This window comes from Phaseolus vulgaris, chromosome 2 (genome assembly GCF_051622355.1).
Source record: "Phaseolus vulgaris cultivar YP4 chromosome 2, ASM5162235v1, whole genome shotgun sequence".
In the NCBI taxonomy this organism is placed as follows: domain Eukaryota; kingdom Viridiplantae; phylum Streptophyta; class Magnoliopsida; order Fabales; family Fabaceae; genus Phaseolus; species Phaseolus vulgaris.
In genome coordinates, this window is record NC_143499.1 from 42,879,840 (window position 1) to 42,895,108 (window position 15,269).

Sequence of the window (15,269 nt, forward strand, 5' to 3'; positions counted from 1 at the left end):
CATATTAACTTAGCATGTAGTTGGTGCACAATACTTCATTTTCTTCGTAAATATCTTATGAGAACATAATATTAGATAATTATTTATATAAAGTAAATTTTTTCAAATTATTTTGTTCTATTGTAATGTATTTTTTTCATGAAAAGTTTTCTATTGTAATGTATTTGTTATGGCAAAAATTTATTCATTGATTTTAATTTATAATTAATTTATGGACTACAAATCTAGGTAGCATAAACACTGACACGGGGACACGGGACACGGATCTATATAACATATAATTATGAATCATATAAATTGACAATAAAGATTTATTTGCACAAGTATTAATTTATATGACAAAATGTGACTTCATAATTTAATATGCTTTTCGCCTACAATATGTTTCTAGAAGAAATACACATTTTTTTTATTACTTTTACTATAACTGTACTTGGTATAATTTAATGAATTAATTTTTAAATTACAATAATTATTCTGGGAGATTTTTGCATATTAAATTAGCATTAAGTTGGTGAACAGTACTTCATTTTATTCGTAAATATCTTATGGGAACATAATATTAGATAATAATTTATATATTGTAAATTTGTTCAAATTATTTTTTTTCTATTGTAATGTATTTGTTATGACAAAAATTTATTCATTCATTTTTATTTATAACTAATTTGTGGACTACTAATCTATGTAACATAGACACTGACACGGGATACGAGGACACAGGAAATAGGGACACGAGGACACGCAGAAACAAGGACATGGAGACACAGGGACACAGATCTATATATTATATAATTATGAATTATATAAATTGACAATAAAGATTTATTTGCACAAGTATTAATTTATATGACAAAATGTAACATCATCATTTAATATGATTTTCGCCTACGATATGTTTCTGGAAGAAATACAAATTTTTTTATTACTTTTACTATAATTGTACTTGGTATAATATAATGAATTAATTTTTAAATTGCAATAATTATTCTAAGAGATTTTTGCATATTAACTTAGCATGAAGTTGGTGAACAATACTTCATTTTCTTCGTAATATATCTTATGAGAACATAATATTAGATAATTATTTATATATTGTAAATTTGTTCAAATTATTTTTTTCTATTGTAATGTATTTGTTATGACAAAAATTTATACATTCCTTTTTATTTATAAGTAATTTGTGAACTACTAATCTATGTAGCATAGACACTAACACGGGGACACGGGACACGGGGAAACAGTAACACGGGGACACAGGGACACAGATCTATATATTATATAATTATGAATTATATAAATTGACAATAAAGATTTATGTGCACAAGTATTAATTTATATGACAAAATGTGACTTCATGATTTAATATGATTTTCGCCAACAATATATTTCTGGAAAAAATACACATCTTTTATTACTTTTACTATAACTGTACTTAATATAATATAATTAATTAAATTTTTAATTGCAATAATTATTCTGAGAGATTTTTCCATATTAACATAGCATGAAGTTGGTGAACAGTACTTCATTTTATTCGTAAATATCTTATCTGAACATAATATTAGATAATTATGTATATAATGTAAATTTGTTCAAATTATTTTTTTCTATTGTAATGTATTTGTTATGACAAAAATTTATTCATTCCTTTTTATTTATAATTAATTTGTGTACTACTAATTTATGTAGCATAGACACTGACACGGGGACACAAATCTATATATTATATAATTATGAATTATATAAATTGACAATAAAGATTTATGTACACAAGTATTAATTAATATGACAAAATGTGACTTCATATTTTAATATGATTTTCGCCTAAAATATGTTTCTGGAAGAAACACACATTTTTTATTACTTTTACTATAAATGTAATTGGAATAATATAATGAATTAATTTTTTAATTGCAATAATTATTCTGAGAGATTTTTCCATATTAACATAGCATGAATTTGGTGAAGAGTACTTCATTTTCTTCGTAAATAACTTATGTGAATATAATATTAGATAATTATTTATATAATGTAAATTTGTTCAAATTATTTTTTTCTATTGTAATGTATTTGTTATGATAAAAATTTATTCATTCCTTTTTATTTATAATTAATTTGTGTACTACTAATTATGTAGCATAGACACTAACACGGGGACACGGGGAGACAGGGACACAAATCTATATATTATATAATTATGAATTATATAAATTGACAATAAAGATTTTGGTGCACAAGTATTAATTTATATGGAAAAATGTGACTTCATAATTTAATATGATTTTCACCTACAATATGTTTTTGAAAGAAACACACATTTTTTATTACTTTTACTATAATTGTATTTGGTATAATATAATGAATTAATTTTTTAATTGCAATAATTATTCTGAGAGATTTTTGCATATTAACTTAACATATAGTTGGTGAACAGTACTTCATTTTCTTTGTAAATATATTATGTGAACATAATATTAGATAATTATTTATGTAATGTAAATTTGTTCAAATTATTTTTTTCTATTGTAATGTATTTGTGATGGCAAAAATTTATTCATTTCTTTTTATTTATAATTAATTTGTGGACTACTAATCTCGGTAGCATAGACACTGACACGGGGACACGGGGACACGGGGACACAGATCTATATATTATATAATTATGAATTATATAAATTGACAATAAAGATTTATGTGCACAAGTATTAATTTATATGACAAAATGTGACTTCATAATTTAATATAATTTTCGCCTACAATATGTTTCTGGAAGAAACACACATTTTTTTATTACTTTTAATATAACTGTACTTGGTATTATATAATGAATTAATTTTTTAATTGCAATAATTAATCTGAGAGATTTTTGCATGTTAACTTAGCATGAAGTTGGTGAACAATAGTTCATTTTCTTCGTAAATATCTTATGGGAACATAATATTATATAATTATTTATATAATGTAAATTTTTTCAAATTATTTTTTTTATTGTAATGTATTTGTTATGGCAAAAACTTATTCATTCTTTTTTATTTATAATTAATTTGTAGACTACAAATCTGTGTACCATAGACAGTGACATGGGGACACAGGGACACAAATATATATATTATATAATTCATATAAATTGACTATAAAAATTTATGTGCACAAGTATTAATTTATATGACAAAATGTGACTTCATAATTTAATATGATTTTCACATACAATATGCTTATGGAAGAAACACACATTTTTTATTACTTTTACTAGACCTGAATTTGGTATAATATAATGAATTAATTTTTTAATTACAATAATTATTCTAAGAGATTCTTGCATATTAACGTAGCATGAAGTTGGTGAACAATACTTCAATTTTTTCGTAAATATTTTATGGGAACATAATATTAAATAATTATTTATATAATGTAAATTTGTTCAAATTATTTTTTTCTATTGTAATGTATTTGTTATTGCAAAAATTTATTCATTCTTTTTTATTTATAATTAATTTGTGGACTACTAATATATGTAGCATAGACACGAACACGGGGATACGGGGACACACGGACACAGATCTATATATTATATAATTATGAATTATATAAATTGACAATAAAAATTTATGTGCACAAGTATTGATTTATATGACAAAATGTGACTTCATAATTTAATATCATTTTCGCCTACAATATGTTTTTGTAAGAAACACACATTTTTTATTACTTTTACTATAACTATACTTGGTATAATATAATGAATTAATTTTTTAATTGCAATAATTATTCTGAGAGATATTTGCATATTAACTTAGCATGTAGTTGGTGAACAATACTTCATTTTCTTCGTAAATATCTTATGAGAACATAATATTAGATAATTATTTATATAAAGTAAATTTGTTCAAATTATTTTTTTCTATTGTAATGATTTTTTGTATGAAAAGTTTTCTATTGTAATGTATTTGTTATGGGAAAAAATTATTTATTCATTTTTATTTATAATTAATTTATGGACTACTAATCTATGTAGCATAAACACTGACACGGGGACACGGGACACAGGGACACGAATCTATATAGCATATAATTATGAATTATATAAATTGAAAATAAAGATTTATTTGCAGAAGTATTAATTTATATGACAAAATGTGACTTCATAATTTAATATGATTTTCGCATACAATATGTTTCTAGAAGAAATACACATTTTTTTATTACTTTTACTATAACTGTAGTTGGTATAATTTAATGAATTAATTTTTAAATTACAATAATTATTCTGGGAGATTTTTGCATATTAACTTAGCATGAAGTTGGTGAACAGTACTTCATTTTATTCATAAATATCTTATGGGAACATAATATTAGATAATAATTTATATATTGTAAATTAGTTCAAATTATTTTTTTTCTATTGTAATGTATTTCTTATGACAAAAATTTATTCATTCCTTTTTATTTATAACTAATTTGTTGACTACTAATCTATGTAACATACACACTGACACGGGGACACGGATCTATATATTATATAATTATGAATTATATAAATTGACAATAAAGATTTATTTGCACAAGTATTAATTTATATTACAAAATGTAACATCATCATTTAATATGATTTTCGCCTACGATATGTTTCTGGAAGAAATACAAATTTTTTTATTACTTTTACTATAATTGTACTTGGTATAATATAATGAATTAATTTTTAAATTGCAATAATTATTCTAAGAGATTTTTGCATATTAACGTAGCATGAAGTTGGTGAACAATACTTCATTTTCTTCGTAAATATCTTATGTGAACATAATATTAGATAATTATGTATATAATGTAAATTTGTTCAAATTATTTTTTTCTATTGTAATGTATTTGTTATGACAAAAATTTATTCATTCCTTTTTATTTATAATTAATTTGTGTACTACTAATTTATGTAGCATCGACACTGACACGGGGGACACGGGAACACGGGAACACAAATCTATATATTATATAATTATAAATTATATAAATTGACAATAAAGATTTATGTACACAAGTATTAATTTATATGACAAAATGTGACTTCATATTTTAATATGATTTTCGCCTACAATATGTTTATGGAAGAAACACACATTTTTTATTACTTTTACTATAACTGTAATTCGAATAATATAATGAATTAATTTTTTAATTGCAATAATTATTCTGAGAGATTTTTCCATATTAACATAGCATGAATTTGGTGAACAATACTTCATTTTCTTCGTAAATATCTTATGTGAACATAATATTAGATAATTATTTATATAATGTAAATTTGTTCAAATTATTTTTTTCTACTGTAATGTATTTGTTATGACAAAAATTTATTCATTTCTTTTTATTTATAATTAATTTGTGTACTACTAATTTATGTAGCGTAGACACTGACACGGGGACACAAATCTATATATTATATAATTATGAATTATATAAATTGACAATAAAGATTTATGTGCACAAGTATTAATTTATATGACAAAATGTGAGTTCATAATTTAATATGATTTTCACCTACAATATGTTTATGTAAGAAACACACATTTTTTATTACTTTTACTATAATTGTATTTGGTATAATATAATGAATTAATTTTTTAATTGCAATAATGATTCTGAAAGATTTTTGCATATTAACTTAACATGAAGTTTGTGAACAGTACTTCATTTTCTTCGTAAATATATTATGTGAACATAATATTAGATAATTATTTATGTGATGTAAATTTGTTTAAATTATTTTTTTATATTGTAATGTATTTGTTATGGCAAAAATTTATTCATTTCTTTTTATTTATAATTAATTTGTGGACTACTAATCTTTTTAGCATAGACACTGACACGGGGACACGGGAAGAGGGGGACACAAATCTATATATTATATAATTATGAATTATATAAATTGACAAGAAAGATTTATGTACACAAGTATTAATTTATATGACAAAATGTGACTTCATAATTTAATATGATTTTCGCCTACAATATGTTTATGGAAGAAACACACATTTTTTATTACTTTTACTATAACTATAATTGGAATAATATAATGAATTAATTTTTTAATTGCAATAATTATTCTGAGAGATTTTTCCATATTAACATAGCATGAATTTGGTGAACAGTACTTCATTTTCTTCGTAAATATCTTATGTGAACATAATATTAGACAATTATTTATATAATGTAAATTTGTTCAAATTAATTTTTTCTATTGTAATGTATTTGTTATGATAAAAATTTATTCATTCCTTTTTATTTATAATTAATTTGTGTACTACTAATTTATGTAGCATAGACACTGACACAGGGACACGGGCACACAAATCTATATATTATATAATTATGAATTATATAAATTGACAATAAAGATTTATGTGCACAAGTATTAATTTATATGACAAAATGTGAGTTCATAATTTAATATGATTTTCACCTACAATATGTTTATGTAAGAAACACACATTTTTTATTACTTTTACTATAATTGTATTTGGTATAATATAATGAATTAATTTTTTAATTGCAATAATGATTCTGAGAGATTTTTGCATATTAACTTAGCATGAAGTTTGTGAGCACTACTTCATTTTCTTCGTAAATATATTATGGGAACATAATATTAGATGATTACTTATGTAATGTAAATTTGTTTAAATTATTTTTTTCTATTGTAATGTATTTGTTATGAGAAAAATTTATTCATTCCTTTTTATTTATAATTAATTTGTGGACTACTAATCTCTGTAGCATAGACACTGACACGAGGACAAAAATCTATATATTATATAATTATGAATTATATAAATTGACAATAAAGATTTATGTCCACAAGTATTAATTTATATGACAAAATGTGACTTCATAATTTAATATGATTTTCGCCTACAATATGTTTATGGAAGAAACACACATTTTTTATTACTTTTACTATACCTGTAATTGGAATAATATAATGAATTAATTTTTTAATTGCAATAATTATTCTGAGAGATTTTTCCATACTAACATAGCATGAATTTGGTGAAGAGTACTTCATTTTCTTCGTAAATAACTTATGTGAACATAATATTAGATAATTATTTATATAATGTAAATTTGTTCAAATTATTTTTTTCTACTGTAATGTATTTGTTATGACAAAAATTTATTCATTCCTTTTTATTTATAATTAATTTGTGTACTACTAATTTATGTAGCATACACATTGACACGGGGACACGGGGAGAGGGGGACACAAATCTATATATTATATAATTATGAATTATATAAATTGACAATAAAGATTTATGTGCACAAGTATTAATTTATATGACAAAATGTGAGTACATAATTTAATATGATTTTCACCTACAATATGTTTATGTAAGAAACACACATTTTTTATTACTTTTACTATAATTGTATTTGGTATAATATAATGAATTAATTTTTTAATTGCAATAATGATTTCGAGAGATTTTTGCATATTAACTTAACATGAAGTTTGTGAACAGTACTTCATTTTCTTCGTAAATATATTATGTGAACATAATATTAGATAATTATTTATGTAATGTAAATTTGTTTAAATTATTTTTTTCTATTGTAATGTATTTGTTATGGCAAAAATTTATTCATTCCTTTTTATTTATAATTAATTTGTGGACTACTAATCTCTGTAGCATAGACACTGACACGGGGACACGGAACATGGGGACACGGGGACACAGATCTATATATCATATAATTATGAATTATATAAATTGACAATAAAGATTTATGTGCACAAGTATTAATTTATATGACAAAATGTGACTTCATAATTTAATATGATTTTCGCTTACAATATGTTTCTGGAAGAAACACACATTTTTTTATTACTTTTAATATAACTGTACTTGGTATAATATAATAAATTAGTTTTTTAATTGCAATAATTATTCTGAGAGATTTTTTTGCATGTTAACATAGCATGAAGTTGGTGAACAATACTTCATTTTCTTCGTAAATATCTTACGGGAACATAATATAAGATAATTATTTATATAATGTAAATTTGTTCAAATTTTTTTTTTATTCTAATGTATTTGTTATGGCAAAAACTTATTCATTCCTTTTTATTTATAATTAATTTGTAGACTACTAATCTATGTAGCATAGACACTGACATGGGGACACGGCGATACAGGGATACAGGGATACAAATCTATATATTATATAATTATGAATTATATAAATTGACAATAAAAATTTACGTGCACAAGTATTAATTTATATGACAAAATGTGACTTCATAATTTAATATGATTTTCACCTACAATATGTTTCTGGAAGAAACACACATTTTTTATTACTTTTACTATAATTGTATTTGGTATAATATAATGTATTAATTTTTTAAATACAATAATTATTCTGAGAGATTCTTGCATATTAACGTAGCATGAAGTTGGTGAAGAATACTTCATTTTCTTCGTAAATATCTTATGGGAACATAATATTAGATAATTATTTATATAATGTAAATTTGTTCAAATTATTTTTTTCTATTGTAATGTATTTGTTATTGCAAAAATTTATTCATTCATTTTTATTTATAATTAAATTGTGGACTACTAATTTATGTAACATAGACACTGACACGGGGACACGGGACACGGGGGCACAAATCTATATATTATATAATTATGAATTATATAAATTGATAATAAAGATTTATGTGCACAAGTATTAATTTATATGACAAAATGTGACTTCATAATTTAATACGATTTTTGCCTACAATATGTTTATGGAAGAAACACACATTTTTTTATTACTTTTACTATAACTGTACTTGATATAATATAATGAATTAATTTTTTAATTGCAATAATTATTCTAAGAGATTTTTGCATATGAACTTAGCATGAAGTTGGTGAAAAGTACTTCATTTTCTTCGTAAATATTTTATGGGAACATAATATTAGATAATTATTTATATAATGTAAATTTGTTCAAATTATTTTTTTCTATTGTAATGTATTTGTTATGACAAAAATTTATTCATTCTTTTTTTTTATAATTAATTTGTGGACTACTAATCTATGTAGCATAGACACTGACATAGGGACACAGGAACACAGGGGGACACAGATCTATATGTTATATAATTATGAATTATATAAATTGACAATAAAGATTTATGTGCACAAGTATTAATTTATATGACAAAATGTGAATTCATAATTTAATATGATTTTCGCCAACAATATGTTTTTGGAAGAAATATACATATTTTATTACTTTTACTATAACTGTACATGATATAATATAATTAATTAATTTTTTTAATTGCAATAATTATTCTGAGAGATTTTTGCATATTAACTTAGCATGAAGATGGTGAAAAGTACTTCATTTTCTTCGTAAATATCTTATAGGAACATAATATTAGATGATTATTTATATAATGTAAATTTGTTCAAATTATTTTTTTCTATTGTAATGTATTTGTTATGACAAAAATTTATTCATTCCTTTTTATTTATAATTAATTTGTGAACTACTAATCTATGTAGCATAGACACTAACACAGGGACACAAGGACACGGGACACGGGGACAGGGGACATAGAGACACAGGGACACAAATTTATATATTATATAATTATGAATTTTATAAATTGATAATAAAGATTTATGTGCACAAGTATTAATTTATATGAAAAAATGTGACTTAATATGATTTTGCCTACAATCTTTTTCTGGAAGAAACACAGATTTACTGATAGTATTTTGTAATAATTGTACTTGGTATAATCTACTTAATTCTATTTTTTAATTGCAATAATTTTTTGGAAAGTTTTTTTTGCATCTTAAATTAGAGCATGAAGATAACATGAGATTGGTGAAGAGAACTTTATTTTCACCATAAATACGTAATGGATACATAATATTAGATAATTGTTTATATAATAATTTATTTGTTCAAATTATTGTATTGTTATTGTATTGTATTTATTATGACAAAAATATATTGATGAATTTTTAATTATTTATGTTATGTTATATTAAATTTATTAATATATTAAAAATATGTAAACTTATAGTATTGCAATATATTTAATTTCATTTCATAAACTTAATAATTTATATATATATTTAAATAAAATTATTATTTTTAATATTAATATTTAAATATAAATATTATAAAAATCCCTGTGCGTTGCACGGGTCAACCGGCTAGTACATAACATACATATTCTCAAACTTTAGGAAACAATCAAGTTACCCAAACTTCACATCGACTACAACAAACTTTTAGTTAGTTTTGTATATGAAGATTTAAACGTGTTCTTGTCTGAAATCCTCAAAAGTGAACCTGTGCGCAAGCAAAACAGAGAGTGTAAGAGATGGAACCTGCCACGGGGATTTCTACCGCGAACTCGGTGTAGCAGAAGACGGAGACCAAGGCGGAGACACCGGAAACGACGTAGGAGACCACCATTCCCTTATTCTCAAAATTTCCGTTCTCCTTCTCACTCTCAGTGTTACCCTCCTTCTCCTTCTCTGGTAGGGTTTCTTGTTTTCGCTTTGATTTTATTTGGTTTCAATCGGTGTGTATCTTTGATTTTATTTACTTTGATTTCATTAAGCAAAACAATGAAATATAAATTTCTAGATTTAGTTGTGATTGCAGATTATGATTTTGTTGAAACAACTTATTGAAACCAGGATCAGGGAAGAAACAAGAGTTGGTTGTCACGGTTCTGCATAATATCGGGATTGTGAGTGCTTTTTTTCTTCAATAAAACTTTCCTTCTCTATCCCTTCATTGAAACCCCAATCGAAGCCCAAACCAGTCAATACCTTTGACGACACCTCCGCAACCCAATACGTAAAAATATTTGTGGGAGATTTATTTCCGAAAACACCCTTCGTGGTTGAGTTTTATGAAGGATTTATGGTAGTGCAGAATCGTGAGAAAAGATGGATGTGTTTCTGAAGGTGGCAATTCAATTACCCATATTTTCCCCACTCGTTGACCACAACCCGACGCGCGAACGTTCTTCCACGGAGCTACGTTTCTCACGTTGGAACAACGCCAACGCAGAGAAGTTCAACCAGCGCCGCCGAACGATCCATGAAATTGAAGACGAAATCTGCCGTACTCGCCGCTACACCGTCGCCGATAACATCATTAACACTGCCACCGCCGCCGCCATTTCCTCCACTTCCGAAACTTTCAAATCTCTCGGAACCCCCTCCGCTCCGTCTCAACCTTCAATCCCGGGGAAAAAGTCGAAATACTCTAAACCACCGCCGAAACCGAAACCCTTGCTGGATTGGCATCCCGTGGTTTCTCGAGTAGAAAGACTTGAGTTTCTACCGGGGCCGGAGAACGTGAAAATTGGTGAGGACGGAGTGTCTTACGTCGTCGATGGCGCACCGTTCGACTTCAGGTTCAGTTATACGGAGACTCCGAAAGCGAATCCGGTGAAATTGCGCGAGCCGCCGTACGCGCCGTTCGGTCCGCCCACCTTGCCGCGGCCGTGGACCGGGCGGAACCCAGTGCCGCCGAGCAAGACGACGGTGACGGACTTCCACTTGCTCTCTCCACCGCTGTCGGATGAGGAGGGAGCTGAACTGGTCCGTTTGGCCGTTCCAATTTGGGAGTCGAGAGAGCAGGTGTTGGGAGAACCCTTGACTGAGAATGAGATCAATCGCTTGGTTAAGAGGGCAGGGAAATCTTCGCGCCAACTACATATTGGTATTTTTTATTTATTTATTACTGCTGGTTTTTTGTTTTTAATTTTGTAATATATTTTAATTTTATAGCTGTGTAAAAATTATCAACCAGTTAGAAATCAAGTTGCCGATTTACCATTATCAGATTGAATAGCAGTTTAAGCATAAAAATATCTTTATGCACAATTAGATATAATTTTTTCAAAAGTTTCACATTATTTTAGAGTTTTTCCTTTGATAACTAATATGGTAATTTGATTGTTGTTGGTGTATGTATGCGAATCCTTTTGGAGGGCTTGTGTTTATCATCTGCACTTTGCACTTTATATTACCTTGTTTTAAAAAATTGTAGGAGTCTTATGAGCAACAATACTTAGATGCAATTCTGCAAGTGTTTGTAACTCTATTCAAATAAATTTCTTCATAATTACACTTGAAAGAAATAGATGGAACGGATTTATGATGTGATTTACAAATGTGATTACAGTCTCAATTTAGAGAGACCGTTTACAACCTAATAAGTCTCCTGATTATGCAACAATTACTTATTAGAGAAAAAAAAAATTGTGCATCTTTCATGAGTTACAGTTCATGACAGAAGTTTTATAAAACTGTAACTTCTTAAGTTGATTTTAGTTTATGATCGAAACTATAGCTTTATAGATTCCCAAGCAATCATTAGATTCAAAGAAATGTCCACAATAGAAAATGTGAGTCTAGGGAGCTAAAATAGATCCTCTCCTAGTTAAGCTTCGGCTATTATACAATCTGACTCTAGATCCACACAGCAGCTATTGGGTTCTTCATCTGTCCCGAAATCCCATTTTAATTTTAATAAAATACAAAAAGAGTGAACACAAGTCGAACCTGTTATATTCTTGCCACCATAGGTCCTTACTTGAAATTCATGGTTAAATTAGCTTTTTTTCTCTCACATTTTTTTTTTAGCTTTTTTCTTTTTTCTAAAGAATGTCTATTAATTCATTCAATCCTACTTGTACTCTATTTTCTCCAAAAAGAATAGGTGTGCGGGACTTAAGGCAAGACAATTCCTCAATTCAAATACACAAGCAGAAATGAGGCATTAAGTCTAAGTGCTTACAGGAAAGCTTATTCAAGAAGAGTCTTTGTATTTTTCTTTCGCAGAGTTTCGCCTTGGTCATTTATTACAATAAAACATGATATTTAAAGTTGGTTTGATGCTGTGGTAAAATCTTAATTTTGATTATAGAACAATACCAAAAACACTTTAAAAGAAATTGAACCTAAGCTTTTTTCTTTTAAGAAAGGTTACTTGTAAAAGATTATTTGAACACTGAACGAGGAGTGGAAAATAGTGTATGCTGGATGAGACTGAGTGGGTCACTTTTATGCATTTAACTGGTTATTGGAAATGGAAATTTACTTTTGTTTATGCACTCAAATTTCTGATTTAGGCAGGGATGGTTTGACACATAACATGTTGGAAAACATACATACATATTGGATGCGGTGCAGCGTGTGCAAGATAAAATGCAGAGGAGTGTGTACCGTTGACATGGATAATGTGTGCCAGCAGTTAGAGGTTTGTTTCTTCTGCTTGTATTCACTTATAATTTGCTTAGTGCTCTGACCATTTATATGTGTATAAATGTGTCTTATGCTTTGAGAATCCACTGGAAATAAGGGACTCATTTTGTGTGCTGTGTCACGTTGTCTGGTTTTGCCAGGAAAGGACTGGGGGGAAAATCATTCACCGACATTTTGGCACAGTGTACCTTTTCAGGGGGAGAAACTATAACTATGAAACGCGTCCACGATTTCCTCTTATGCGGTGGAGACCAGTGTCTCCAGTATATCCTAAGCTGATTAAACGAGTACCAGAAGGTTTAACACTTGCCGAAGCAACTGAAATGCGTCAAAAGGGAGGGGTCTTGATGCCCATCTGCAAGCTAGGTAGATTGTTTTGGACATTCATTACAGTTTAACAATTCTTGTTCTTTCAAACTGACATGTCCCATAATTTTATCGTTGCAGCAAAAAATGGTGTATATTCAGACCTTGTGACTAATGTCAGAGAGGCATTTGAACAGTGTGATCTTGTGCGAATAAATTGCCAAGAACTAAATACAAGTGACTACAAAAAGATTGGAGCAAAACTAAAGGTATAACAATGTTCGCTTACACTTTTTGAAAATACTGTGCATTAACTTATGTAATGCAAATCTTTCAATGATGCTATAACTAACATCTTTTTCTTCCATATATGTTCATTGACTCTAGGACCTTGTTCCATGCTTATTGCTTTCATTTGAAGATGATCACATACTTATGTGCAGAGGACCAAATTGGAGGACCTCTTTACCAAATCCCAGAGATGATGACAAGGAAGCCACTAAAATTAATGTTGACAGTGGAAATTCCAATAAACTGCCTCCAGATTCCCGAAAATTGTCAGCAGCGTGTCTACAGAAGAATACAGCTGAGCATCTATGCAATGAACCTCTTGACATAAGCATTTTATCTAATTCAGATGATTTGAGTTTGCACGAAGCTGATCCTTGTTTCACAGAAAATAGCAATCTACCCATGTCTGTTGTTTCTGATGCTGCTTCACTCCCTATGAAAACATGTGAAGTTGAAATCACAGAAGATGTCATGGCCATTTTTTGCACACCAGAAATGGTACCGGGAACTTATAAAAACTGTCAGTACTGTAGCAGATCCTCATTCGGACAAGTTGCTTGATGGTTCAGAAGCAGTAGATGTCAGTGAGCCATCAAGGTGTGCACCTTGTACAGAAGGAGTTTTACTGTTGTTGGACCAAGCTGTTGAGAAAGGCCATGCTCTTGTTTTAGATGATAAATTTTTGGATGATGACTACATTTATCAAACCACTATGGCTTTTGCTAAATCAACTCCATCCGAGCCTCTTTATAAACTAAACTACCAGACAGGTTATGATTGTGACAGGCAAGATTTGACGTAGGAGTCAGAATCCTTGTAAGTTTTAACTCAAAATTTCTATTTGTATTAGTCTTTTTCTGTGACACTAGAGTAGGTTATCTATTTCCATTTGTTTGGCAGAAATTTTCTTGCAATTATTTTTATGCGTTGTGTACAGTTTATAAAGTGTTAAGAGTGTTATGCACTGGTTTCATCCGTAGTTCTATTCTAGAGTCACTCAGGTGAGCAAGCACTTTTTGCAATATAACTCTTTTGCCCATATTACTATATTCTATAAGAATTTCTTCATGGCTGTAATGTATGTTCGATTTTACTCTATTAATTTCAATGCCATAAAATTTTAGAGAAGATGGCATGTATTTATGTAACTGATACCAACTCAAGGTACAATTGGTTCCAGAAGGAAGGTTGAAGGGAGCCTTAGACTCTTTTTTCGTAGCGGATGAGATCGAGACTATCTAGTAGACTGTCTGGGTTGTTTTGTTGTTTGGCTTGCTTTCTTCCTTGAGGTTTCTTTTGTTTTTATTTTCGATTTTTAGATTAGTTTGTATTTTCTCCAAAATATTAGTTTTTACAAAAACGCCATAAAAA

General features: G+C 27.6%; 1 pseudogene across 1 annotated transcript; it reads left to right on the top strand.

Moving 5' to 3' along the window:
* The first annotated feature begins 10,257 nt into the window (after positions 1–10,257).
* On the top strand, positions 10,258–14,937 carry LOC137812275 (CRS2-associated factor 1, chloroplastic-like; annotated as a pseudogene). Its single transcript, XR_016518802.1, has 6 exons — positions 10,258–10,556; positions 10,719–11,754; positions 13,169–13,296; positions 13,442–13,667; positions 13,749–13,876; positions 13,995–14,937. The product of XR_016518802.1 is annotated as a CRS2-associated factor 1, chloroplastic-like (transcript).
* The last annotated feature ends 332 nt before the right edge of the window (positions 14,938–15,269 follow it).